Here is a 25,453-nt window from a genome sequence, read left to right as displayed (position 1 = left end):
TTCTGTGGGCACAGATCAGACACGTAAAAGCCATTAGGGCTCCTGCCACAGAAAGGCTCCCATGTGAGGATGGGGGGCACACAGAAAGGATCAGGCCACAAGGGCATCCACCCACAGCAAGACAACTTCCGTCCACCATGTCGGGCTCATAGTGGTTGAAGCAAAACAGAGAGCATTCTTCCCAGGCCACCGCCTCCCGGATATATTGTTCGGCGGATGCCTCAGCCTTCTTCCCTGTCACTTTCTCTTCTTTCCATTTTGGTTTGGATTGATTTACAGAAGCCTGGGTATTGCCTCTGAGCCATCCCAAGAGTGCCTTCCACGTTTCAGGGAATCACCAAATGGTGAGTCACCTGGTTGCTCCCAGGAATTTCTGTCTTTCTCTGCCCGTGTCACCTGGTGGCTTAGCTGCATGGTTCTCAGAGGTCTCCTCTCACTGTTGGATGTGACTGTTGGGCCACTCGGCCATTCTGTGCCCTCAGTCACACGGAGAGACCACTGGGGAAAAAGGGAGGTCTTTCTCTCAGCCAGTGACTCTCAGTACTCCCATTCTATGGTAGATAGGCTATGAGTGGGTTCTGTTACATCCCAGGAGGCTCTCATACTCAACCTTTGTCTACATTCTCAGATACTGGATACTTGTCACCCTTCAAAAGGCCTGGCTCCAAAACAAACAGGGGACCGCCAAAAATGGCCTCTGAATGGCTCACTAGGTTTTGCCAAAAGACGGGAAAGGATTCAGAATGTCCTTACATTCTGTTGCCTGCCTGTCTCCTGTCCCTCTCTCCCTCTCCATCAGATTTCCTAGATGACCTCTATGTGACCTTTTATATCCCCATGATCTCTAGGAAAGGATTCTGAGGTTCCCTTTGGTCCAGGTTTCTTCTATATTCAAAAGCCTGAAGGATCAAAAACTGTCCTAACATTTCTAAAGAATCCCTTTCTAAGGAAGCTTATCTCTCACGTGGAGAGGGAACCAAGCTTCCCCCACGCCTGAACATCCTAAAGAATTCCCTTCTGAGTACTCCTGTTTCTCAGGGCTGCCAAGGACCAAGGTTCCCCCAGTCCTGCAAATTCCCTTAGCCCTTCAGATTCTTCTTATGGGACAAAGACCTCACTTTCCACCACAGGGACAGTCCAAAATTTTTATTAGCTGAAATGCCCCTGATATTAGAGTCAATTTGAGCATAATTTGGTCTATATTTTAGCTATAAAACTAAGACTACAGAAAGGAAAGGTAACTTTTTGACACAGGATGGCCCTGATATTCTTTAGACTGGAGAAAACTGGTTAAAATAAAAGTTTCTTTCCCTTGGAAACTGCAAAACCGGTTCTTTTTGCATATACATTTTAAAACAACTAGCTTGTTAACAACTAGGTTGGAGAAGGAAATGGCAACCCACTCCAGTATTGTTGCCTGGAGAATCCCAGGGATGGGGGAGCCCAGTGGGCTACCGTCTATGGGGTCGGACACGACGGAAGCGACTTAGCAGCAGCAGCAGCAGCAGCTTGTTAAAAGGCCTGCCTAGGGAAAAGCTTGTAGTTAACCCTTTCCATGTCCTTGAATGTCATGACTCAGCCTGGGGCAAATCAGAACTTCAAGCCAAACAAACAAACGGTCAAAGAGATGTTTTAAATCTTAACCAGGAAACTATGAAATCTCTGTCTGTCTGTCTGGATTTATGTATGGCTCAGTGTGCTTTTTTTTTTTTATAATATTGCTGAAGTTCTAAATGAGTTCTAATTTAAATGGCCTAAAGGGCATCCCTGATGGCTCAGAGGTTAAAGCATCTGCCCGCAATGCAGGAGACTTGTGTTCGATCCCTGGTTTGGGAAGATCCCCTGGAGAAGGAAATGGCAACCCACTCCAGTATTCTTGCCTGGAGAATCCCATGGACGGAGGAGCCTGGTGGGCTACAGTTCACGGGGTCGCAAAGAGTCGGACATGACTGAGTGACTTCACTCACTTCACCTCAAGGAAGGTAAGTGCTTACAAATCAGACAATTCTAACTCCAAGAGAAATTTACCTAAGTGAATTTCAGATTCACGTGAACTGGGAAATATTAAATATCTAGCATTAATGTTTGTTTGCTAATCTAATGTAGATATGTCTAAGAGTCATTAAGCACAGTATTTTCATTGTGCCTAGGTTTATTATTACTTACATATTGTTATATTTTTATATCTGTTACAAGTTTCTCAACCAGGAAAGTACCTCTAGGAAAGGGGAAGAAAAAAGAAAAAAAAAAAAAAAAAAAACTTCAAAGAAAATGTAAAAGAGATATGGTCTTTCAGAGAAACTCTTTTAAGAATAATTATACTTTAGAAATATCTCTCTAAAACATTCTCTAGATTTCGGTATCCTGACTTTCTAGGGCTGTGCCAAACTAAGTGATGGAAGTTTATTGACTAGCTAGGTCATTTGCAAATAAAATAAGATTCTGAAACATTCATTACTGAGGACTAACTTCCTCTTACAGAGAAAGTAGAGATGTTGGACTATTCATGACTAATGCTTGATGCCATCCTGAGATGTTCTCTAGAATATTTCTTTTAGTGCTTATCACTGGTATTTATGTTCACCAATCCACAAAATGCTTAAGTTCTAGGCTGCTTCAGGAAAGTAGCATGTGTATTTTCAGTAAAGAAGGTATGAGGAAAGAAATTACATTTTATGAAGAGAAAAGGAAGTAGGTCTGACTTAGAGGTGGCTCTTTCAGCATGGGAGAACAAAGTAATGGGTACAGAAAGTGATAAGGTTTTATGGAAAGAGGACACCAAGGGAAGAGTTTTGTGCATAAATACATGTTTTCTTGCGATGTTGAGCTGCCTTTGATAATGGATTTTAAGTTTCTTTACCTCTGAAGTGATCTGTTCTAGGTTTACCTTTGAAATCTTCTTTGTTACTTGGGCTAAGTGAATACATTATTTCCCAGTGATCTATATGATTTTCCAAAGTAGTTTTTATACCTTAAGTTATGCATAGAGGATAATGGGGGAAGGGGTAGAGTCATGCAGTAAGCCAGGCTTTCTTCCTGCAAACTTATCATATGCAAAAGTTTAGGTGATTTGCATCATCTTCTGGCCTGGAGGCCTGTTAACATTTTAAGAAACTTATTTTTCTCTAAAGGTGATTAAAGTCAGGCGCCACCCTCCAAAAGCATTAGATAAAGTTGCATTCCTATAGGGCAAAGGTGTGGTGGGGTATAACAAGAAAAAGAATTAACTCAAGGGTCCAAGATTACAAACATTAAAGCTACTACTTACACCAATTATATTAATCAATACATTGCCAGGAACACAGCAGGTAAGGGATATGGAAACTTAGCAGCAAACATTGGCGCAAGAAGTGAAAAACCCTTCACCAATACAATTTCTAATCAATCTTTTAACTGCTCAAAGGAATCTGTATTCAGACAGTTTAGAACATCTCATGCCTCTCACAGTTGGGAGGCTCTGAACAAACACATGTGGCTGGAAAAACCTATTCAGGCAGGCTAGAGGACTTCCAAAGGAGTTTGTAGGTTGAAACACTGTCACACCCAGGAATTATTAACAGGAGCTGTAAGTTAATTCGTTTTTCAGAGAGAGGTAGTGGGGGACAGCCCCCCAAAAAGTCAGAGGTGTAGGTGAGAGCACAAAGCAGAAAGTAGGCAGACACTGATTTTGGAGGGTAGATGCTCGAGAATTTCCAGGGGGACTCCTGAGGCTCGATCCCGCCTTTGCGTATGCCGAGCCTCCTTCCTCATGACCTTTGCCAGGGGCAGAACTACTGCTCCCAGCAGAATATGCTATCTAGGTGGGTCATAACTTTCTTTCCAAGGAGTAAGCGTCTTTTAATTTCATGGGTGAAGTCACCATCTGCAGTGATTTTGAAGCCCGAAAAAATAAAGTCTGACACTGTTTCCCCATCTATTTCCCATGAAGTGATGGGACCGGATGCCATGATCTTCGTTTTCTGAATGTTGAGCTTTAAGCCAACATTTTCACTCTCCGCTTTCACCTTCATCAAGAGGCTTTTTAGTGCCTCTTCACTTTGTGCCAGAAGGGTGGTGTCATCTGCATATCTGAGGTTATTGATATTTCTCCCGGCAATCTTGATTCCAGCTTCTGTTTCATCCAGTCCAGCGTTTCTCATGATGTACTCTGCATATAAGTTAAATAAACAGGGTGACAATATACAGCCTTGACGTACTCCTTTTCCTATTTGGAACCAGTCTGTTGTTCCATGTCCAGTTCTAACTGTTGCTTCCTGACCTGCATACAAATTTCTCAAGAGGCAGATCAGGTGGTCTGGTATTCCCATCTCTTGAAGAATTTTCCACAGTTTATTGTGATCCACATAGTCAAAGGCTTTGGCATAGTCAATAAAGCAGAAATAGATGTTTTCCTGGCACTCTCTTGCTTTTTCCATGATCCAGCGGATGTTGGCAGTTTGATCTCTGGTTCCTCTGCCTTTTCTAAAACCAGCTTGCACATCAAGAAGTTCACGGTTCATGTATTGCTGAAGCCTGGCTTGGAGAATTTTGAGCATTACTTTACTAGTGTGTGAGTTGAGTGCAATTGTGCAGTAGTTTGAGCGTTCTTTGGCATTGCCTTTCTTTGGGATTGGAATGAAAACGGACCTTTTCCAGTCCTGTGGCCACTGCTGAGTTTTCCAAATGTGCTGGCATATTGAGTGCAGCACTTTCACAGCATCATCTTTCAGGATTTGGAATAGCTCAACTGGAATTCTGTCACCTCCACTAGCTTTGTTTGTAGTGATGCTTTCTAAGGCCCCTTGACTCCACATTCCAGGATGTCTCGCTCCAGGTCAGTGATCACACCATCGTGATTATCTGGGTCGTGATGATCTTTTTTGTACAGTTTCTCTGTGTATTTTTGCCATCTCTTCTTAATATCTTCTGCTTCTGTTAGGTCCATACTATTTCTGTCCTTTATCGAGCCCATCTTTGCATGAAATGTTCCTTTGGGATCTCTGATTTTCTTGAAGAGATCTCTAGTCTTTCCCATTCTGTTGTTTTCCTCTATTTCTTTGCATTGATTGCTGAAGAAGGCTTTCTTATCTCTTCTTGCTATTCTTTGGAACTCTGCATTCAGATGTTCATATCTTTCCTTTTCTCCTTCGCTTATTGCTTCTCTTCTTTTCACAGCTATTTGTAAGGCCTCCCCAGACAGCCATTTTGCTTTTTTCATTTCTTTTCCAATGGGATGGTCTTGATCCCTGACTCCTGTACATTGTCACGAACCTCATTCCATAGTTCATCAGGCACTCTATCTATCAGATCTAGGCCCTTAAATCTATTTCTCACTTCCATTGTATAATCATAAGGGATTTGATTTAGGTCATACCTTAATGGTATAGTGGTTTTCCCTACTTTCTTCAATTTAAGTCTGAATTTGGCAATAAGGAGTTCATGGTCTGAGCCACAGTCAGCTCCTGGTCTTGCTTTTGCTGACTGTATAGAGCTTCCCCATCTTTGGCTGCAAAGAATATAATCAATCTGATTTCGGTGTTGACCATCTGGTGATGTCCATGTGTAGTCTTCTCTTGTGTGGTTGGAAGAGAGTGTTTGTTATGACTAGTGCATTTTCTTGGCAAAACCCTTTTAGTCTTTGCCCTGCTTCATTCCGTATTCCAAGGCCAAATTTGCCTGTTACTCCAGGTGTTTCTTGACTTCCTACTTTTGCATTCCAGTCCCCTATAATGAAAAGGACATCTTTTTTGGGTGTTAGTTCTAAAAGGTCTTGTAGGTCTTCATAGTACCGTTCAACTTCAGCTTCTTCAGCGTTACTGATTGGGGCATAGACTTGGATCAGTTATATTGAATGGTTTGCCTTGGAAACAAACAGAGATCATTCTGTCATTTTTGAGATTGCATCCAAGTACTGCATTTCGGACTCTTTTGTTGACCATGATGGCTACTCCATTTCTTCTGAGGGATTCCTGCCCGCAGTAGTAGATATAATGGTCATCTGAGTTAAATTCATCCATTCCAGTCCATTTCAGTTCGCTGATTCCTAGATTGTCAACATTCACTCTTGCCATCTCTTGTTTGACCACTTCCAATTTGCCTTGATTCATGGACCTGACATTCCAGGTTCCTATGCAATATTGCTCTTTACAGTATTGGACCTTGCTTCTATCACCAGTCACATCCACAGCAGGGCATTCTTTTTGCTTTGGCTCCATCCCTTCATTCTTTCTGGAGTTATTTCTCCACTGATGTCCATTCTCCATCACAGTGTAAACTAAAAGTCTCCTCGTGCCTTGTGACAAACTGCATTCATTCGTTGTTCTTCCATTTCTGGGGGCCCTAGGAAAACTCTGCCCATTTCTGAGTAGCTGTATGACAGTCCTTTTAACATTTCCTTCTACCTCTAGACAGAAATGTGTGAGTGAAGTGGTAGACAAACTGCCAAACTTCTATGAATCCTAGGGACGGGTTTTTGTTCTCTGATTTATAATTTCTTATCCACTGGGAGCGACACATAGGACCTTCTAAATAAATTTCAAATTTAAGTAAGTTTTCATTGTAGAAAGCAAAACCTGGTGAAAATGAAACAATGCACATCTGAGGTTGACTTCAAAGTTTCTCTTTTCATTATATGATCTCAGATTAAATATCTTTAGTGTATTTGCCTGAATTCTAACATGATAAAATACTTATTATATTCTATTACCTCATAGAATTTTAAAATAAATGGACATAAAATCTTAGCACATTTTCCACTATATTATTAATGGTTGATTTAAACTACGACAATGTTTAGATTATATAAAGAAATCTTTATTAAAAGTTCTAATTGGAATATAGCTGTTTTCCAATTTTGTACTCCTATACAGCAAAGAGAATTAATTATAAATATCAGTCGGTTCAGTTTAGTTGCTCAGTAAAGTCTGAGTCTGCGATTCATGGTCTGCAGAAACCAGGCTTCCCTGTCCATCACCAACTCCCAGAGCCTGCTCAAACTCATGTCCATTGAGTCAGTGATGCCATGCAACCATCTCACCCTGTGTCGTCCACTTCTCCTCTCATCTTCAATCTTTCCCAGCATAAGGGTCTTTCTCAGTGCATCAGTTCTTTGCATCAGGTGGCCAAAGTATCGGAGCTTCAGCTTCACCATGTCCTTCCAATGAATATTGAGGACTGATTTCCTTTAGGATGGACTGGTGTGGTCTTCTTGCAGTCCAAGGGACTCTCAAAAGTCGTCTCCAACACCACAGCTCAAAAGCATGAATTCTTCGGCATTCAGCTTTTTCATGGTCTAACTCTCACATCCATACATGACTACTGGAAAAACCATAGCTTTGACTAGATTGACCTTTGTCAGCAAAGTAATGTTTCTGCTTTTTAATATGCTGCCTAGGTTGGTCATACCTTTTCTTCCAAGGAGCAAGCGTCTTTTACTTTCATGGCTGTAGTCTCCATCTGCAGTGATTTTCGAAGTCCAAAACTTAAAGTCTCTCACTGTTTCCACTGTTTCTCCCCTTGTTTGCCATGAAACGATCTGACCACTGCCATGATCTTCGCTTTTTGAATGTTGAGTTTCAACCAGCTTTTTCACCCTCTTCTTTCAGTTTCATCAAGAGACTCCTCAGTTCCTCTTTGCTTTCTGCTGTAAGGTGGTGGTGGTGTCATCTGTGTATCTGAGATGATGGATATTTCTCCCTGAAATCTTGATTCCAATTTGTGCTTCATTCAACCCGATATGTTGCATAAAGTACTGTGCGTATAAGTTAAATAACCAGGGTGACAAATGATGTGCTCCTTTCCCAATTTGGAATCAGTCCGTTGTCACATGTCCAGTTCTCACTGTTGCTTCTTGACATGCATACAAATTTCTCAGCAGACAGGTAAGGTAGTCTGGTGTTCCCATCTCTTTAAGAATTTCCCACAGTTTCTTGTGATTCACAAATCAAAGGCTGTGGTGTAGTCAATAAAGCAGATGTAATTGTTTTTCCAGAGCTCTCTAACTTTTTACATGATCCAAGGGATGTTGGCAATTTGATCTCTGATTCCTCTGCCATTTCTAAATCCAGCTGGAACATCTGGAAGCTCTCGGTTCAGGTACTGTTAAAGCCTCAATTGGAGAATTTTGAGCCTTTGCTATTGTTTGAAATGAGGGAAATTGTGTAGTAGTTTGAGCGTTCTTTGGCATTGCCTTTCTTTGTGATTGGAATGAAAACTGACCTTTTCCCGTCCTGCGGCCACTGCTGAGTTTTCCAAAATTGCTGGCCTATCGAGTTGCAGAACTTTAGCATTATCATCTTTTAGGACTTGAAATAGCTCAGCTGGAGTTCCATCAGCTTTGTTCGTGTTCATGCCTTCTAAGGCTGACTTGACTTTGGATTCCGGGATGTCTGTTACTAGGTGAGTGATCACACCATCGTGGTTATCTCGGTCATTAAGATCTTTTTTGTATACTTATTCCCTGTATTCTTGCCAACTTCTCTTAATATCGTCTACTTCTTTTAGGTCCATCCCGATTCTGTCCTTTATTGTTCCCATCTTTGCATGAAATATTCCCAGTACTTCTAATTTTCTTAAGGAGATCTCTAGTCTTGACCGTTCTATTGATTTCCTTCCCATTTAGGTCTCCACAGATCAATGAGTAGAATTCCCTCCTTCAATTATAGTTTTAAAGTCTATCTTCTTATTTAATTTCTTAAAACCAGTACTATATTAAGTTTATCTTATTTCTATTCAGCTTCCTCGGACACAGTCTTATGTGTCCTCAGTTTCTGCTTAGTTCTCTGTCACTATCATCTATGATTTTTAGATTGAAATATCTAATAGAACATTCTCAGAAACATGTGTGGCAAGAAGTGCATTTAAAAATTACTAGGCACCTAGGATTTGTGAAAGTGTTTGGTGTCTCCACTTAAGATGACTAAAAGCAAGATGGAATTATTAGATTGCCTATCACCTCTTAATTCAGTGGTCCTTGGAGGTTATTATCTTGTTTCTTCCCCTATAACCTATATCTTTGCCATCTCATTTTGTCCAGCATTCTGTGTGTGGTCTCTGTTTTGAAAGGTGCAGAAACCTAGTTAATCTTCCTTCTGGTATCTGCACCTTAGTAGATGAGGTTGGTCCAGAGGTTTGTGCTCTTATCCTCTCTTGATCTGTGCTTTGATTGCTGTGAACTGTGACCAGAGCCTGCTGTGGATATTCAGGGCTGTTTCCCCCTTGTTCAGTGGTTGTTACTGCCCTGTCTCTGGTGGTGCCTGCTCTTTGCGTGGAGTAATAGAGCCCCCAGATCTGAGTCTTTGCTGTGAATCTGATCTGTGGTGCCAGGCAGGTGGGATTGGAGCACACCCACTGGGAGAGAAGTCACTGAGTATTGCTCCTCTAGGAATGTGCACCTCAGGGTGTGCTCTGGTGTCCCCTCTCATGCGTTCTGCAGGCTCTCATGATATGTAGTGTTGGCACTGCTCTTGGACCACCTTAACCATGGGCATGATGGCACATGGCCCTGGTGTCTCTCAGATGTTGTTTTCGCAAGGTCACCAGCATAGATTCAGTGAAGTCAGGTCCTGGGATTGCATTGAGTGTGCAGCTGAACCCGCTGTGGTGCTACGGAGAAGCTCAGGCTCTGTCCTGGCCCAACCCCCCTTGTGTAGAAGCCCCCAAAGTCTACAGCTGCTAAAGCTACACCTGCCATGACTGAGAGAGCGCTGGTTGTTGATTCAGATGCTCTGTAGAGGCTGAGGTTACAAGGCCGGTCGTGGGTGTAAGCCCATGGTTTGTGTTGCTCCAAGGAGAGGTTTCAGGTTTCTTCTTTATCCCTGGGTTTCACCTGTGCTTTCAGCTTCATCTGTGCGTGTGGCCAACTCACAAGTGTCTTCTCCTTAAGCTGCCCCAGAGCACAGGATTCTGCTGATTGTGGAGGCGTTGGATGGGGGAGGCCCTGGCTAGGGGCTAAAAGTCCTACGTGGATGGAGTTCTTCATAGTCCTTGGAGAGCAGAGGCCGGCACAAGGGACAAGGGATGCAATGGGCTTCTTGTTTGGGCGTCACTCACCAATGGCACTCTGCTCTATGGTGGTTCAGGCTTCACCACAAGCATCTTGTTTGCAGAGCTCCTCCGTCATGGCCATCCCTTCAGGATGTTTCCTCATAGCCAATAGTAGTCCTTTGCCTTGGTCCGCTCTACAAACCCCACATTTCAGCACCCAGCCCTTGTCTGCATTGGTGGACATGCCTCTAAGGCTGGGTGGGCAGGGCTGGGGTCAGCACCCTGTGTGCAGGTCTCACTCTGTCCTGCTGCCACACGCTGGTTGCCATGTTTTCTTCGCACAGAGAATGAGGCTTTCCTTCTGTCCAAACTGAGCTCCCCCAGTGAGAGTCTTCCCCGGATATGGAGACATCTCCTCACTTTCATCTCCCGGCTGGGTTACACGCCCCAACCCACTTCCTCTCCTCTTCCTTTTCCTTCTTTCTTTTGTCCTACCTGGCTCAGCAGGAATCTTTCTTGTCCTTTCAGATATCCAAGGGCCTCTGCTACTGTTCAGCTGGGCTCCGAGAGAATTGTTCCATTTCTCATTCATTTGTGGACAGACAGATGAGCTCCGCATCTGCCTAAGCCTCTGGCATCTTGATCCTTCGGTCTCTATTTTATTTTTAAACTAGCTAATGGTCATCAATTTTCTTTAAATCTTTAAAGATATTCACTGAGAATAGCAGGGAAAATTACTTGTTATTTGGTATCTTTCAGCTATGTCTCCACAAGACACCCAGGATTTGATGCCGAGGAATGCAGCGTTAGAAGATGTATTCCCAAAAGCAAACCTAGGAATATATCAAATATTTCACCTCAGAAACTTAAATTTAATGAAAGACTGGGAATATACAAGGGTATATGAAAGACAGAGAGGATTTTTATATGGACATAAAGAAATGGAGGCAGTTACACGTAATGCTAGCAATACTGCCAAAAGCAATGAGCAACGTGAGTCGAACTGGGAAAACACCAACTTCAATCTTCAATATCTGCCGAGAAGTGTAAGTGTTTAAGAAAAGATTTCCATCCTTTTTTGAAACCTACATATTCTCTGAAGGGACATGTGGAAAATATGGAAGGTAATTTAGTCTCTACTGCAAATCCTCATTCATACAATTGTGAACGTAGGCTTCGGCTAAACATACATTCAGGGATGTCTGAACACCTACAATTTAACACTGAGTGGGAAAATTCACTATCTAATCAATTTGAGAGATCCGTGAGCAGAGAGTCATTTTTCTTCCCCCGACAGATATTTTCTCTCCATTCCATGATATATAATGTTGATAATAATGGAGGAGACATAATCCAGCCATCATTGTTCAGTAAATATTGTGATATGGTTAATACACAACAACTTTCCATATGTAATAAAATGAGTCAGACCTTAAGTAACAGCTCCAGCTCCAATAATTACAAGAGTATTTATGGTGGACTGAGAAGGTATTCAGGCAATGAAAATGGGTATAGGGTTGAAGGAGACTCAAACCTTAGGAAACATCAGGGTACCGAAACATCAAACAAGGATTCTAAAAGTAATAAATGTAGAAATACCTTTGATCAAATGTCAGGTTTTTCTCTAGATAAGAGTACTTGTACTGAAGAGTGGACTTGTACTGAATATGGGAAGGTTTCTAATCAGTCTTCAGAACTTATTCAACAGCAGACTGTTCAGAATCCACAGAAAGAAAACAAGTGTAATATATGTGGGAAAGTATTTAGTAACTCATGCCATCTACGTAGACATTAGAAAATTCATACAGGAAGGAAACCCTTCAAATGTACAGAATGTACCAAGGCGTTTAACCATAGCTCACTTCTTACTAAACATCGGAGAATTCACGCTGGAGAGAAACCTTATAAATGTACAGAATGTGGCAAAGCCTTTAATCACAACTCAAATCTTATTCAACATTGGCGAATTCATACGGGAGAAAAGCCTTACAAATGTACAGAATGTAGCAAAGCCTTTATCTGCTACTCACAGCTAACCTATCATCAGCGAATTCATACTGGAGAGAAGCCTTATAAATGTAAACAATGTAACAAAGCCTTTATCCGTTCCTCACATCTTACTGGACATCAGTGAATTCATTCTGTGGAGAGACCTTATAAATGTAAAGAATGTAACAAAGCCTTTATCGTGGCTCACATCTTACCGAACATCAGCAAATTCATACTGGAGAGAGACCTTATAAATGTAAAGAATGTGGCAAAGCCTTTATTACGAAAACACCCTTACTCAACATCACCGAATTCATACTTGGGATAGATGTTATAAAGGTACAGAAAGTGGCAAGGCCTTCATTAAGGGTTCTAGTCTTACTAAGCATCAGCGAATGCATACTGGGGAGAGACCGTATGAATGTACAGAATGTGGCAAAACCTTTAATCCGAATTCAATTCTTACTACACATTTTCGAGTTCATACTGGAGAGAAACCTTATAAATGTAAAGAATGTAACAAAGCCTTTCATCGTCCCTCACTTCTTACTCGACATCAGCTAATTCATTCTGGGGAGAGACCGTATAAATGTATAGAATGTGACCAAGCCTTTATTCAGTGCTCACATGTTACTCAACATCAGCGAATTCATACTGGAGAGAGACCTTATAAATGTACAGAATGTGACAAAGCCTTTAGTCATAGTAGTAGTCTCACTAAACATCTGAGAACACACACTTGAGAGAAGCCCTAGTAATGGAACAAGTGATGGAAGACGTTTGCCCTAAACATGCATCAGAAAACACAAGAGTTTATATAAGAAACCAATGGAAATGATGTAACAAATATATAGAAAGGTATTTAATCAAAAGTTAAATCGAAGTAAAGATGCGTGCTCCTGCTGCTAGGTCGCTTCAGTCGTGTCTGACTCTGTGCGACCCCGTAGATGGCAGCCCACCAGGCTCCCCCGTCCCTGGGATTCTCCAGGCAAGAACACTGGAGTAGGTTGCCATTTCCTTCTCAATGCATGAAAGTGAAAAGTGAAGTAGCTCAGTCGTCTCCGACTCTTTGCGACCCCAAGGACCGCAGCCCAGCAGGCTCCTCCATCCATGGGAATTTCCAGGCAAGAGTACTGGAGTGGGGTGCCATCGCCTTCTCCGAAATATGCGTACTAGAAGGCATTTCATCAATTTTCTTTTCAGAAGTTTCTCTGAAGGAGAATGACTGCAGGGAGCACTCCATAGTTAAAACTGGTGGAAAATGGATATTTTAGCATGAATCGTGAGATGAAGGTTGATGGTTAGAACATTACCGTTCTTAGCAATGTATATATGCTTGTTAATAATGATGTGATGTGACATTATTTGAACTGAATGTAATTCACCACTCAAATAATCCACGTTATGCTTTCTTTCTAGTGTGTTTGCAAACATAGGTTTTTGATGATTTATTAAAGATTAGCCTTTTTATGTTGTGTTGCAACCATTTCTATCTAATCTCCATTAGAAGATTGAGGATAGCATAATGTAAAATGGACAATGAACATTTAAATAGAGGTATTTGTCGTTGACGTGAAATATCTGGAGGTTGCCATGAAGTAAGTGATCATTTAATCTTTCCGTGTATTAAAGAAAGACAGAAGTTCGTTGTAATGTTTCAATAGTAATATCCTTCATTTGTAAGAAGAACACAATGACAGTTCACTGCAATATTGATGTATCTTTATAATATCAACACAAGTCATGATTACTACTTGACAGTGTTGAAATAAGGACAGTAATAACCTAGAAACGTAAGAAAGCTTTCCTGGAAAAGGCATGGAATTGGTGCATATCATGCTTGCTAAGTGCTTCCTAGTCTTGGTTTGGTAAGCCATGGAAATCAGAAATCTCACATCATTCTATCAACAAAGGAATATCTTTCTCCGTACTTTTGATCTGTATTTAATCATGGATCATACCGCGGATTGTAAAAGGTTTTATTTCAACTATGTGTGAAATTTAATACATGGTTATTCATAAAAGTGAATGGCTTTTATTGTTTCGGTTGTTGTAATGTATGAAATGTTAACCCACCACCAACAGCAACCTCGCCCACCTTATTTAAGGTTGTAGTGAAGAGACCGCAATTAACTGTTCGGTAACACACAAAGATGGCATATGGGGAAATTAGTTTACTCACTGGATTTAAACTTCTCATAACTTCATGTACATTCCATCATTTCTAGGTTGTATCTCCTCTCTCATTTTGTAACTGCTTAGACACTGGGATGATTCTAGTAAGAAAGATGATACAGAGTATTGTTGACAGTTTCCCTAAACTGCTCCATGATGTTGCTGCCTCAGCATCTGTCTGGGGATCAGGCAGCCTGCAGGTCCTTGAGCTCACACCAGCCAGTCTTGTGAGCACATGCACTAGATGAAGCCCTTCCTTGAGACCAGCAGTCTTGCTGGACCTCAGGGTCTATCCACAGACCCCCATTCAATCACACTGAGAGAGTCAATTTCTTGGCAGGTTGATAAGTCCAGGGGTCCCCAAGGAGAGAGGGGTCTGGAATTCTCAAGGAGGAAGAAAGGACAAACGTGGCTTTTTCCTGCTTGAGGACACTCTCTGGAAAAAAACTTTCTGGCTAATCTTGTTGTCTTAAAATGTAAATTATGGGAGTGGGCCTAGTGAGGTCTTTACAACCTCCAGACAGTCTTTTGATTCACTGGAATTACTAAATAATAGTATGTAACTCCTTTGCTAACACTAGCGAGGGGGCACTCTTTCTGCCCCTTCTGAAGTCTATGTCAGAAGCTTTCTCTATTCTCTTTTATACTTTAATAAAACTTTATTACACAAAAGCTCTGAGCGATCAAGCCTCATCTCTGGCTCCAGATTGAATTCTTCTCCTCAGGAGGCCAAGAATCCAGGGGTCTTTTTTGGTTGAACAACAACCTTTCAACACGCTCACAAGCTCACCGGAATCCTTGACTTGGTTTGAATGAATTAACCCACACTCAGCCTAGAGAGCCTGAGGCACTTCACTCAGGGTAAAGTATAAAAGCTGAACTCCAAGTACTCCTGTTTTCTCTGCCTGATTCTAGCTTTAACCTCTCTCAGAAATTCCTGCCCTAAATCGTCCCCTACAGAGAGGTCTTAGGTGTGGTGAGTGTGAGATTTTGAGCTCAGGACTCCGGAACGTTGGTTTCGGGGAAGAAACATCAGAAAAAAATGGGATTTGCTGATGACTCCTTTCACGGCCTGACTGTAGACCTGCAGATTCATAAGTTCTTGGAGTGGGAACCTGACCACCAGGGATTTGTATTCATTGAAATGGTTCAGAAAGAATCTCTAGCCAAGTGGTTTCCTTCTGGTTTCCCATCAGGATTACGTGACCCGTTTCAGAAATGACCTCACTGATGCCCTCCCAACAGAGTTCTATGTGGTCCTGTGGGAGCATCAGTGTGGTTTGTAGGAAGTGTTCCAGGAGATTCTAAGCAGAGGCCCGGGTTAAGGACGTGGCTCCTGGTCCATCTGGTCCATCTTAGAGCTGAGCCCCGGAGTCAGTCTGAGGAGAGGCAGCAGGGTTGGTCTAGCTGGATTTGGACCGGGGAAGTCAGTCAGCTCACATCATCTGTGTGAGCAGAGTGTTAGGAGCTCTCTATGGGGAAAGAACAATCAAGAAATGAGTTCACAGGCTGGTCTCTAGGTAGGAATTGATTGTCCCTGAATCTCTCCTGAGACAGAGGACAGGAGAGGTCGGTCTTCTCAGCTTTTCAAAATCCTTGTGTTTGTAGGAGCGGTGGTTGCAGGTTAGAAAGTTGTGTTGATGCCCTCCAAGGTATTTTCTCAAAACTCAGAAGTGCGTTTGCCGCGTAATATCCCCAGAGAAGACAGAGCAGGAGGAAGAAGGGGAGGAAATGGCAGCTCAGGTAAATATCCTGTCCTGGGTCTCAGGCTGTGTCTGCTTTCCTCCTAAAATGCCCGAATGAGAATATGCAAGCCTTTAGCTCTCTGCTTCTAATTTTTCTTCCCGGGCATTTATTATCATCTTATTTTTTCCTATTTCTTCTTATGATAGTGCAGATCAGCCCTTTAGACTACTTCCTTGTGTCCCAGAGCCTTTTCTCTTTTGTCTGCAGCCTCACTTTCTGTGGAGCATGATGAGTTCTCAACGTCAATCAGCGACATTCAACTGTTGAAAATATTCTTTTTGTGAGAGATCAGCATTTGCAGTCACTCCTATCCTCACTCCCACTGGGATGTGGTTTGGTGTTGGGATTTTAAGGACGTTGGGAAATGCAGTGATGACTTAGCACCTGCATGCCATTTAGATATTTAGGACAGAGTTTGAAAGTGCCATTATACATAGAATCAACTCTCTTCTGTCCATGGGATTTTTCCAGGCAAGAATTCTGCAGTGGGTTGCCATTTCCTCCTCCCCGGGATTCTCTCCACCCCGAGACTGAAGCCGCATCTCCAGCACTGGAAGGCAGATTCTTTACCACTGAGCCAGCTGGGAAGCCCAGTGACTCAATTCAGTGGTCCAGAGTTTTTCACAAAATTTTCCATGGGCACTGTACAGGGACGTGATGTGAGAGAACTCTAGGAAGCTGGCCTGCTTGGATGATGACAGCTTCCTTCCAGAATCCCTTATCTACCTACTGGGTTTTGGTTCCATCATTTCTAGAATGTTTCTGAAAATTTCTGATTCCCACAATAGTTTGAAATCTCTCCTTTCTAAGGGAAATGGGTATGTATGAATTTGGAAAGAAAGGCTTCAGGATAATTCATTATGCTGGTAACCTTTTTCTTCCTTGATGTACTCTGCCTCCTGTGAGTCAATTTCTAGGCAGGTTGATAAGAAGTCCAGGGTCCCGAGGAGGAAGGGGGAGGGGGGTGGTCTGGGACTCTCAAGAAGGAGATACGGGTCTGCAATTCTAAAGGAGGAAAAGACAAATACCTTCTTTCTCTTTACATTCCTTGGTCTTAGACACATAAAATGACTTTTTTATGTCTTTATGAGTCTTAGACACAGGACTTTTTCTTTAAGCCCAGAACTGATGATTAAACAACAAAAAACTCGGTTTAAACTCTGTACTAGGGATTATATAACAAAATGTATCCTGCTTGAGCACAGTTTCTCCTTCCTGAAAACATTCTGGCTAATCCTGATATCTTAGAATTTATATTATGGGAGAGGGTCTGGTTCAGTTCAGTTCAGTTGCTCAGTCTTGTCTGACTATTTGCAACCCATGGACCTCCGCACACCAAGCCTCCCTGTCCATCACCAACTCGCGGAGTTTACGCAAACCCATTGAGTCGGTGATGCCATCCAGCCGTCTCATCCTCTGTCGTCCCCTTCTCCTCCAGCCTTCAATCTTTCCCAGCATCAGGGTCTTTTGAAATAAGTCAGCTCTTTCCATCATCTTGACAAAGTATTGGAGTCTTAGTTTCAGCATCAGTACTTCCAATGAATATTTAGAACTGATTTCCTTTAGGATTGTGGGAGTGGGTCTGGTAAAATTTTTACAACCTTGAGACATTCTTTTGATTTATTGTAATTACTGATTAAAAAAGTAAATAGCTCCCTTGTTTAGACTAGCAAGGGGTCACTCTCCACCCCCTTCTGATGTCTACGTCAGAAACTTCTGTCCCTTTTTCACTTTAATAAAACTCTGCTACACAAATGCTCTTGAGCCATCAACCCTGGTGCCTGGTCTGTGGTCCCAAAGTGAAATCTTCTTGTTTGGAGATCATGAATCTGACACCCTTCACTGGAACCTATCACTACATTCTAGGTTAGTGGTAATTGTTTACGCTCTGTAGTATTAAATAGACACCCCTGTTATTTTTTATTTTTTTTTCCCCCTTTTTTTTAGATTATTTTTTATTATTATTTTTACTTTACAATATTGTATTGGTTTTGTCATACATCAACATGCATCCACCACAGGTGTACACGTGTTCCCCATCCTGAACCCCCCTCCCACCTCACTCCCCATACCATCCCTCTGGGTCATCCCAGAGGCACACCTTTTCTTAATTTCACAGTTACACACTTACTTTGCCTTCGTAGTACTTGACCAGTATCTCAGGATCTGATGTTATGTATTTGTTAGTGTTATATAGGTGATTTGAATAAAGGATTTGGGGAAATCATTTTCCAGGCTGTATTAACATTGTCTCTTGCGTTCTTGTCTCAACTGAACACATATTGGATTGCACACTGATGAGTCTCTGAAACACAAATATTCCTTTCTCTGATGAACAGGTCTTGTGGGCTCTAAGCTGGACCTCATTACCTTTCTGGAGCAACTGAGCAATCCCAGGACTATAAGGAGAATGGAGGCAACAGCCATATTCCCAGGCAGGTATGAATGGCTGGAGATGATGACTCAGATAAGAGGTCCAAGGAGCTAGAGGAAGTCATTCTTTGTCAGGTGGTTTTGGAAGATCATCTTCAGTGGAAATGATTTTGGAAAACCTGGGTTTGTGTCCACTGCTGCCAAAGAAATGTATCACCTGCCCTAGTCTGTCTCTTAAATCATTCATAAATTCATCTCCAGTGATTACTTTCCTTCATCACAGTGTGAACTAAAAGTCTCCTCTTGTCTTGTGAGAAACTGCATTCATTGGTTGCTCTTCCATTTCTTAGGGGTCCTAGGAAAACTGTGCCCATTTTGACTAACAGTATGACAGTCCTTTGAAAGTTTCTTTGTACCTCTAGGCAAAAATGTGTGAGTGAAGTGGTAGACAAACTGCTAAATGTCTAGGAATACTGGGGACAGGTTTTTGTTTTCTGATTTATAACTTCCTATCCACTGGGAGCTAGAAGGACCTTCTAAATAAATTTCAAACTCAAAAGCTTTTTTCACTACAGAAAGCAAAACCTCCCGAAAATGAAAGACTGCACATCTCAGGTTGACTACAAAGTTTCTCTTTTCCTTATATGATCTCATATTAAATATCTTAAGTGTATTTGCTCCAATTCTAAAATGCAAAAATATTTACTATATTCAATTACCTCATAGAATTTTAAAATGAACTGGCATAAATGCTTAGCACATTTCACACCATATTATTAATATTTGATTCAAGTTATAAACATTTCTAGATTATTTAAAGAAATTAGCTTAAAAAGTTCTAATTGGAATATAGCTGTTTTACAATTTTGTACTACTGTATAGCAAAGAGAATCAATTATACCGATCAGTCAGTTCAGTTCTGATGCTCAGTCGTGTCCAACTCTTTGGGACCCCATGGACTACAGCATGCCAGGCTTCCGTGTCCATCGCCAACTCCCAGACCCTGCTCAAACTCACGTTCAAGTCAGTGATGCCATCCAACCATCTCATCCTCTGTTGTCCCCTTCTCCTCCTGCCCTCAGTCTTACCCAGCATCAGGATGTTTCCAATGCATCAGTTCTTCACATCAGATGGTCAAAGTATTGGAGCTTCAGCTTTAGCATCAGTCCTTCCAACGAATATCCAGGATTGATTTCCTTTAGAATAGAGTGGTGTGATCTCCTTGCAGTCTAAGAGACTCTCAAGTGTCTTCTCCAACACTGCAGTTCAAAAGCCCTCTTTATGACCCTATGGACTATACAATCCATGGACTTCTTCAGGCCAGAATACTGGAGTGGGGAGCCATTCCCTTCTCTAGGGGATCTTCCCAACCCAGGCACCGAGCTGAGAGCTCCTGCATGATGTACTCTGCATATAAGTTAAATAAGCAGGGTGACAATAGGCAGTCTTGACATATTCCTTTCCCAATTTGCAACTAGTCCATTGTTCCATCTCCGGTACTGTTTCTTCTTGACTTGCATACAGATTTCTCAGGAGGCAGGTAAGGTGGTCTGGTATTCCCATCTTGTTAAGAATTTCCACTTTGTTTTGATCCACACCGTCAAAGGCTGTGGCGTAGTCAATAAAGCATAAGTAGATGTTTTTCTGGAACTCTCTTGCTTTTTCTATGATTCAATGTATGTTGGCAATTTAACCTCTGGTTCCTCTGCCTTTTGTAAATCCAGCTTGAACGTCTGGACGTTCTCGGTTCACACACTGTTGATGCCACGCTTGGAGAATTTTGAACCTTACTTTTGTAGTATGTGAAATGAGTGCAATTGTGTGCTAGTTTCGTCATTCTTTGGCATTGCCTTTCTTTGGGATTGGAATGAAAACTGACCTTTTCCAGTCCTGTGGCCACTGCTGAGTTTTCAAATTAGCTGGCATAATGTGTGCAGCACTTGAGCAACATCATCTTTTAGGACTTGAAAGAGCTCAACTGGAATTCTATCACCTCCACTAGCTTTATTCATAATGATCCTTCCCATGGCACACTTGACTTCAGACTCCAGGATATCTGTCTCTAGCTGAGTCATCACACGGTCCTGGTTTTATTGGTCATTATGATTTTTTTTGTATATCTCTCCTTGTATTCTTGTCCCTTTTTCTTAATATTTTCCACTTCTGTTAGGTCCATATACCATTTCTGTCCTTTATTGTGCCCATCTTTGTATGAAAAGTTCCCTTGGTATATCAATTTCCGTGAAGAGATCTACAGTCTTCCCCATTCTATTGATTTCCGTACCACTTTGGTCTCCACAGAGCTATGAGTACACTTCCCTGTGTTTCAACCATATTTTTAAAAGGCTCTCTTCTTATTTAATTTCTTAAGAACTAGCACTTTATTTAGTTTATCTTATTTGTAATCCACTTCCTCGGACACTGTCTTACGTGTCCTCAGTTTCTGATTCGTTTTCTGTCACTATCATTTATGATTTTTAGATTGAAACATCTAATAGAGCACTCTCAGAAACATGTTTGAAAAGAAGTGGATTAAAGAATTATCAGGAGCCTAGGATTTGTGAAAACGTCCGGTGTCTTCACTTAAGATGACTCAAAGCAAGAAGTCATTTTTAGATTGCTTATCTTCTCTTCATTTAGTGGTTCTTGTAGGGTTTGATGTTGCTTTCCTCTATATAACCTATTTCTTTGCCATCTCATTTTGTCCAGTTTTCTGTCTGTGATCTCTGTTTTGAAGGCTACAGGAGCCCAGTTAGTCCTCTGTCTGGTGTCTGCAACTTGGTGGGTGAAGTTGATCCAGAGGTTTGTGCCCTTATCCCCTCGATCTGGGCTTTGATTGGATTACTATGACCAGAGCTTGCCCTGGATATTGAGGGGATCTTCCCAATTGCTCTGTGGTTTTCACTGCCCTCTCTGTGGTGATACCTCTCCCTGGTTGGTGGAATAGAGCCCCAGATCTGTTTCTGAGCTGTGTTTCTGATCTGTGGTGCGAGGCTGGTGGGATTGGGGCACACCCACTGGGAGAGAAGCCACTGAATATTTCTCCTCGCAAAATATTCTCCACGGGGTGTGCTCTGTGTGTCACCTTTCATGCTCTAGCAAGCTCTTGTGTGATCCTATTATTGGCATTGCTCTTGGCCCCACCCTAAGCATGGGTCACCCTGTTTATTTAACTCATATGTAGAGTACATCATGAGAAATGCTGGACTGCATGAAGCACAAGCTGGAATCAAGATTGCTGGTAGAAATACCAATAATCTCAGGAATGCAGATGGCACAACCATTAGGGCAGAGAGCAAAGAAGAATTAAAGAGCCTTTTGATGAAACTGAAAGCGGAGAGTGAAAAAGTTCGCTTAAAACTCAACATTCAGAAAACTAAGATCATGGCATCTGGTCTCAACACTTCATGGGAAATAGACGGGAAACAATGGAAACAGTGACAGACTTTATTTTTTGTGGTTCCAAAATCACTGCAGATGGTGACTGCAGCCATATAATTTAAAGATGTTTATTCCTGGGAAGAAAAGTTATGACCAACCTAGACAGCATATTAAAAAGCACAGATATTATTTTGCCAACAAATGTCCGTGTAGTCAAGGGTATGGTTTTTCCAGGGGTCATGTATGAATGGGAGAGTTGGTCTATAAAGAGAGCTGAGCACTGAAGAATTGATCCTTTGTAACTGTGGTGGTGAAGACTCTGAGTCCCTTGGAGAGCAAGGAGATCCAACCAGTCCATCGTAAAGGAAATCAGTCCTGAATATTCATTGAAAGGACTGTTGCTGAAGGTGAAACTCGAATACTTTGGCCACCTGATGCGAATAAGTGACATTAGGAAAGACCCTGATACTGGGAAAGGTTGAAGACAGGAGCAGAAGGGGACAATAGAGGATGAGATGGTTGGGTGGCATCACTGACTCAATGGGGTCCCAAAGAGTCGGACACGACTGACGACTGAACTGAATTGAATCACTCAGATGAACCGTTGGGAGGAAACTGTAACCAGAGACCTACTTACAACAGGGCAGTTGGCTTTTCTCTTAGGAAGTGAGTCCAGAAAGAAAGAGGGAGACCGGACCCACATTGTTGTTTATAACATAACCACAGAAGTGACATACCGTTACTCCTGCCAGAGTCTGTTGATACACAGATTGCTTCTGTTAATTGTTGTTGCGGCTGCTGCTGAAGTGATCACGTTCTACTTTTCGTCACTGAGGAGACACCCATCTTCACACACTCACAAAAAGGGCTTTTGAATTTTCCCCGTTTTTCAACTTGCTGAAAACACCTCGGATTCCCATAGAGACACCTCTCAAAATTTTTCTCTTTTGCCTTAATTGTCTGAAACACTAGTTAGAACAGGCAGGAAGCAGCTCTGCTCCAGAAGGAAACCAAGAGATTTAAAGGCATCAAAAGGTAGAGAAAGGAAGCACAACTGGACAGAAGGACCAACAGACCCAAAATTGACAGGAGAGGGGGTGAGGGGAGGCAAGGCTCCGCCCCCACTGGCCCCGCCCCTAAGTACCTGTGCTTTTGGCCTCTTACTACCCTCGACCTTACGACGCCTCTTGTTGGCCGTGGTGTAGCTCACTCACCTTCCTCTGTCATACAGGAAGGAAACCTTTCAAGTGTACAGAATGTACAAAGCATTTATCCGTTGCTCGCATCTTACTCAACATCAGCGAATTCATACTGGAGAGAAACCTTATAAATGTACAGAATGTGGCAAAGCCTTTAATCACAACTCAACAATTTCTGAAAATCAGCAAATGCATACTGCAGAGAAACCTTATAAATGTACAGATTGTATCAAAGCCTTTAGTCATAGTGGTCATCTCACTAAACATCTCCGAACACATGCTGGAGAGTGATGGATCAAGTGATGGAAGATGTTTGCCCTAAACATACATCAGAAAACAAGAGTTTATACAAGACACCTATGGAAATGTTGTAACAAATATGTAGAAAAGTATTTAATCAAAAATCAAATTGAAATAAATTACAGAGATTGCATACTAGAAAGTATTTCATCAATCCTCTTTTCTAAATTTTCTGTAGATGGAGAATTACTGTAGAGAGCAATTCATAGTTAAAAAACAGAAAATGGATATATTAGCCAGGATCGTGAGATAAAGGTTGACAGTTAGAAGGCTACACTTATTAGCAATGTATCTTTGTTTACAATGACTTGATTTGAGATTAGTTGAAAAGCAAAATGAATGTAATTCACTGCTCATATAATCCATACTATGCTTTGTTTCTAGTGTGAACGAAAAAAAGTTTTTGACGGTTTATGCTTCCAAGATTAGCCTTTTTATGTTGTGTTGCAACCATTTCTACCTATTTTCCATTAGAAGATGAAGGATCAGTTCGGTTCAGTTCAGTCACTCAGTCATGTCCAATGCTTTGCGACCCCATGAACCACAGCAGGCCAGGCTTCCCTATCCAACAACAACACCCGGAGTTTATCCAAACTCATGTCCATCGAATCGGTGATGCCATCCAGCCATCTCATCCTCTGTCATCACCTTCTCCTCCTGCCCCCAGTCCCTTCCAGCATCAGGATCTTTTCCAGTGAGTCAACTCTTCACATGAGGTGGCCAAAGTATTGGAGTTTCAGCTTTAGCATCAGTCCTTCCAATGAACACCCAGGACTGATCTCCTTTAGGATGGACAGGTTGGGTCTCCTTGCAGTCCAAGGGACTCTCAAGAGTCTTCTCCAACACCACAGTTCAAAAGCATCAATTCTTCGGTGCTCAGCTTTCTTCATAGTCCCACTCTCACATTCATACATGACCACTGGAAAAACCATAGCCTTGACTAGACGGACCTTTGTTGGCAAAGTAATGTCTCTGCTTTTAGGTATGCTATCAAGGTTGATCATAACTTTCCTTCCAAGGACTAAGTGTCTTAATTTCATGGCTACAGTCACCATCTGCAGTGATTTTGGAGCCCAAAAAAATAAAGTCTGTTTAAAAACTGTTTCCACTGTTTCCCCATCTACTTCCCATGAAGTGATCGGACCAGATGCCCTGATATTAGTTTTCTAATGTTGAGCTTTAACCCAGCTTTTTCACTCTCCTCTTTCACTTTCATCAATACCGTAATGTAAAATGTACAATGAACATCTAAGTGAAGGTGTTTGTTATTCATATGAAGTATCCTGGGAGGTTGCCATAATATAAGTGATCATGAAATCTTTCCATGTATTAAAGTAAAAAAGAAGTTGGTTCTATTGTTTTTTGTTTAATATTTATTTATTTGGCTACATCAGATCTTAGTTGCAGCATGTGGGACCTAGTTCCCTGACCAGGGATTGAACCCAGACCCCCTACATTGGGAATGCAGAGTCTTAGCCACTGGACCACCAGGGAACTTCTCCAAAAGTTGGTTCTAAATTGTCATTACTTATATCACTTGAACTTTAAGAACACAATCACAGTTCACTACAATATTGATTTATCTTTATAATATGAGCATAAGTGAAGTATATGACTTGACAATGTTGAAATAAAGACAGCTTCTGTGATAACCTAGAAATGTATTAGAAACCCTTTCCAGAAAAGGCATGTAATTAGTGTATTTCTTGTTTACTAAGTGTTTCCTAGGGTTTGTTTTGGAAGTCATAAACATAATGATCCTCACATCCTTTTATCAGAAAAATGAGTATTTCTCTGTGCTTTTAATCTGATTTAATCCTGGATCATACTGTGGATTGTAAAATGTTTAATTTCAACCCTGTGTGAAATTAACACATGGTTATTAATAAAAGTGAATGGTTTCTAGTGTTTCAATTGATTGTAATGAATGAAGTGTTAAGATTGTGATCAGCAGTCTTGCTCATCCCCAGGTTCTACTTCACAGGTCCCCGTTCAATGACACCCTCACAGAGCTCATCAGAATCCTGCTCGTCTTGGTCTGAAGAGACCGATTCACCTTCAGTCTGTGGAGCCCAGAGGATTTCACCCAGGGTCAACTTATAAGCCTGAGTCCCACTTACTGGCACTGTCTGGGCCTGGTTCTAGCCTTGACCTTCCACAGGGTCCCTCAAGGCTTGCTGTGAATTCTCTCATAAACTCACCAGCTTCAATTATCCTTTCTTCTTCTGTTGAACTAAGACTTTCCATGGGATCATTTTAGCAAATATAAATTTAACAAAATCACAGAAAGGACAATTAAAAAACATGATTGCAAAATTCTGAACTAA

At 41.7% G+C, this 25,453-nt stretch overlaps 1 long non-coding RNA gene across 2 annotated transcripts; it reads left to right on the top strand.

Annotated features, from left to right (window-relative positions):
• LOC129631063 (uncharacterized) lies at nt 1–25,453 on the top strand. 2 transcript variants are annotated; one of them, XR_008703876.1, is made up of 3 exons: nt 1–1,982; nt 18,213–18,312; nt 25,111–25,453. It is a non-coding gene; the product is annotated as an uncharacterized LOC129631063 (long non-coding RNA). The 2 variants fall into 2 exon arrangements; XR_008703875.1 differs by lacking the exon at nt 18,213–18,312.

The sequence above is a fragment of the Bubalus kerabau genome, chromosome 17, assembly GCF_029407905.1.
Source record: "Bubalus kerabau isolate K-KA32 ecotype Philippines breed swamp buffalo chromosome 17, PCC_UOA_SB_1v2, whole genome shotgun sequence".
In the NCBI taxonomy this organism is placed as follows: Eukaryota; Metazoa; Chordata; class Mammalia; order Artiodactyla; family Bovidae; genus Bubalus; species Bubalus kerabau.
The sequence above is the reverse complement of the archived record's forward strand: the minus strand, read 5'-3'. Positions and strand labels throughout refer to the sequence as shown.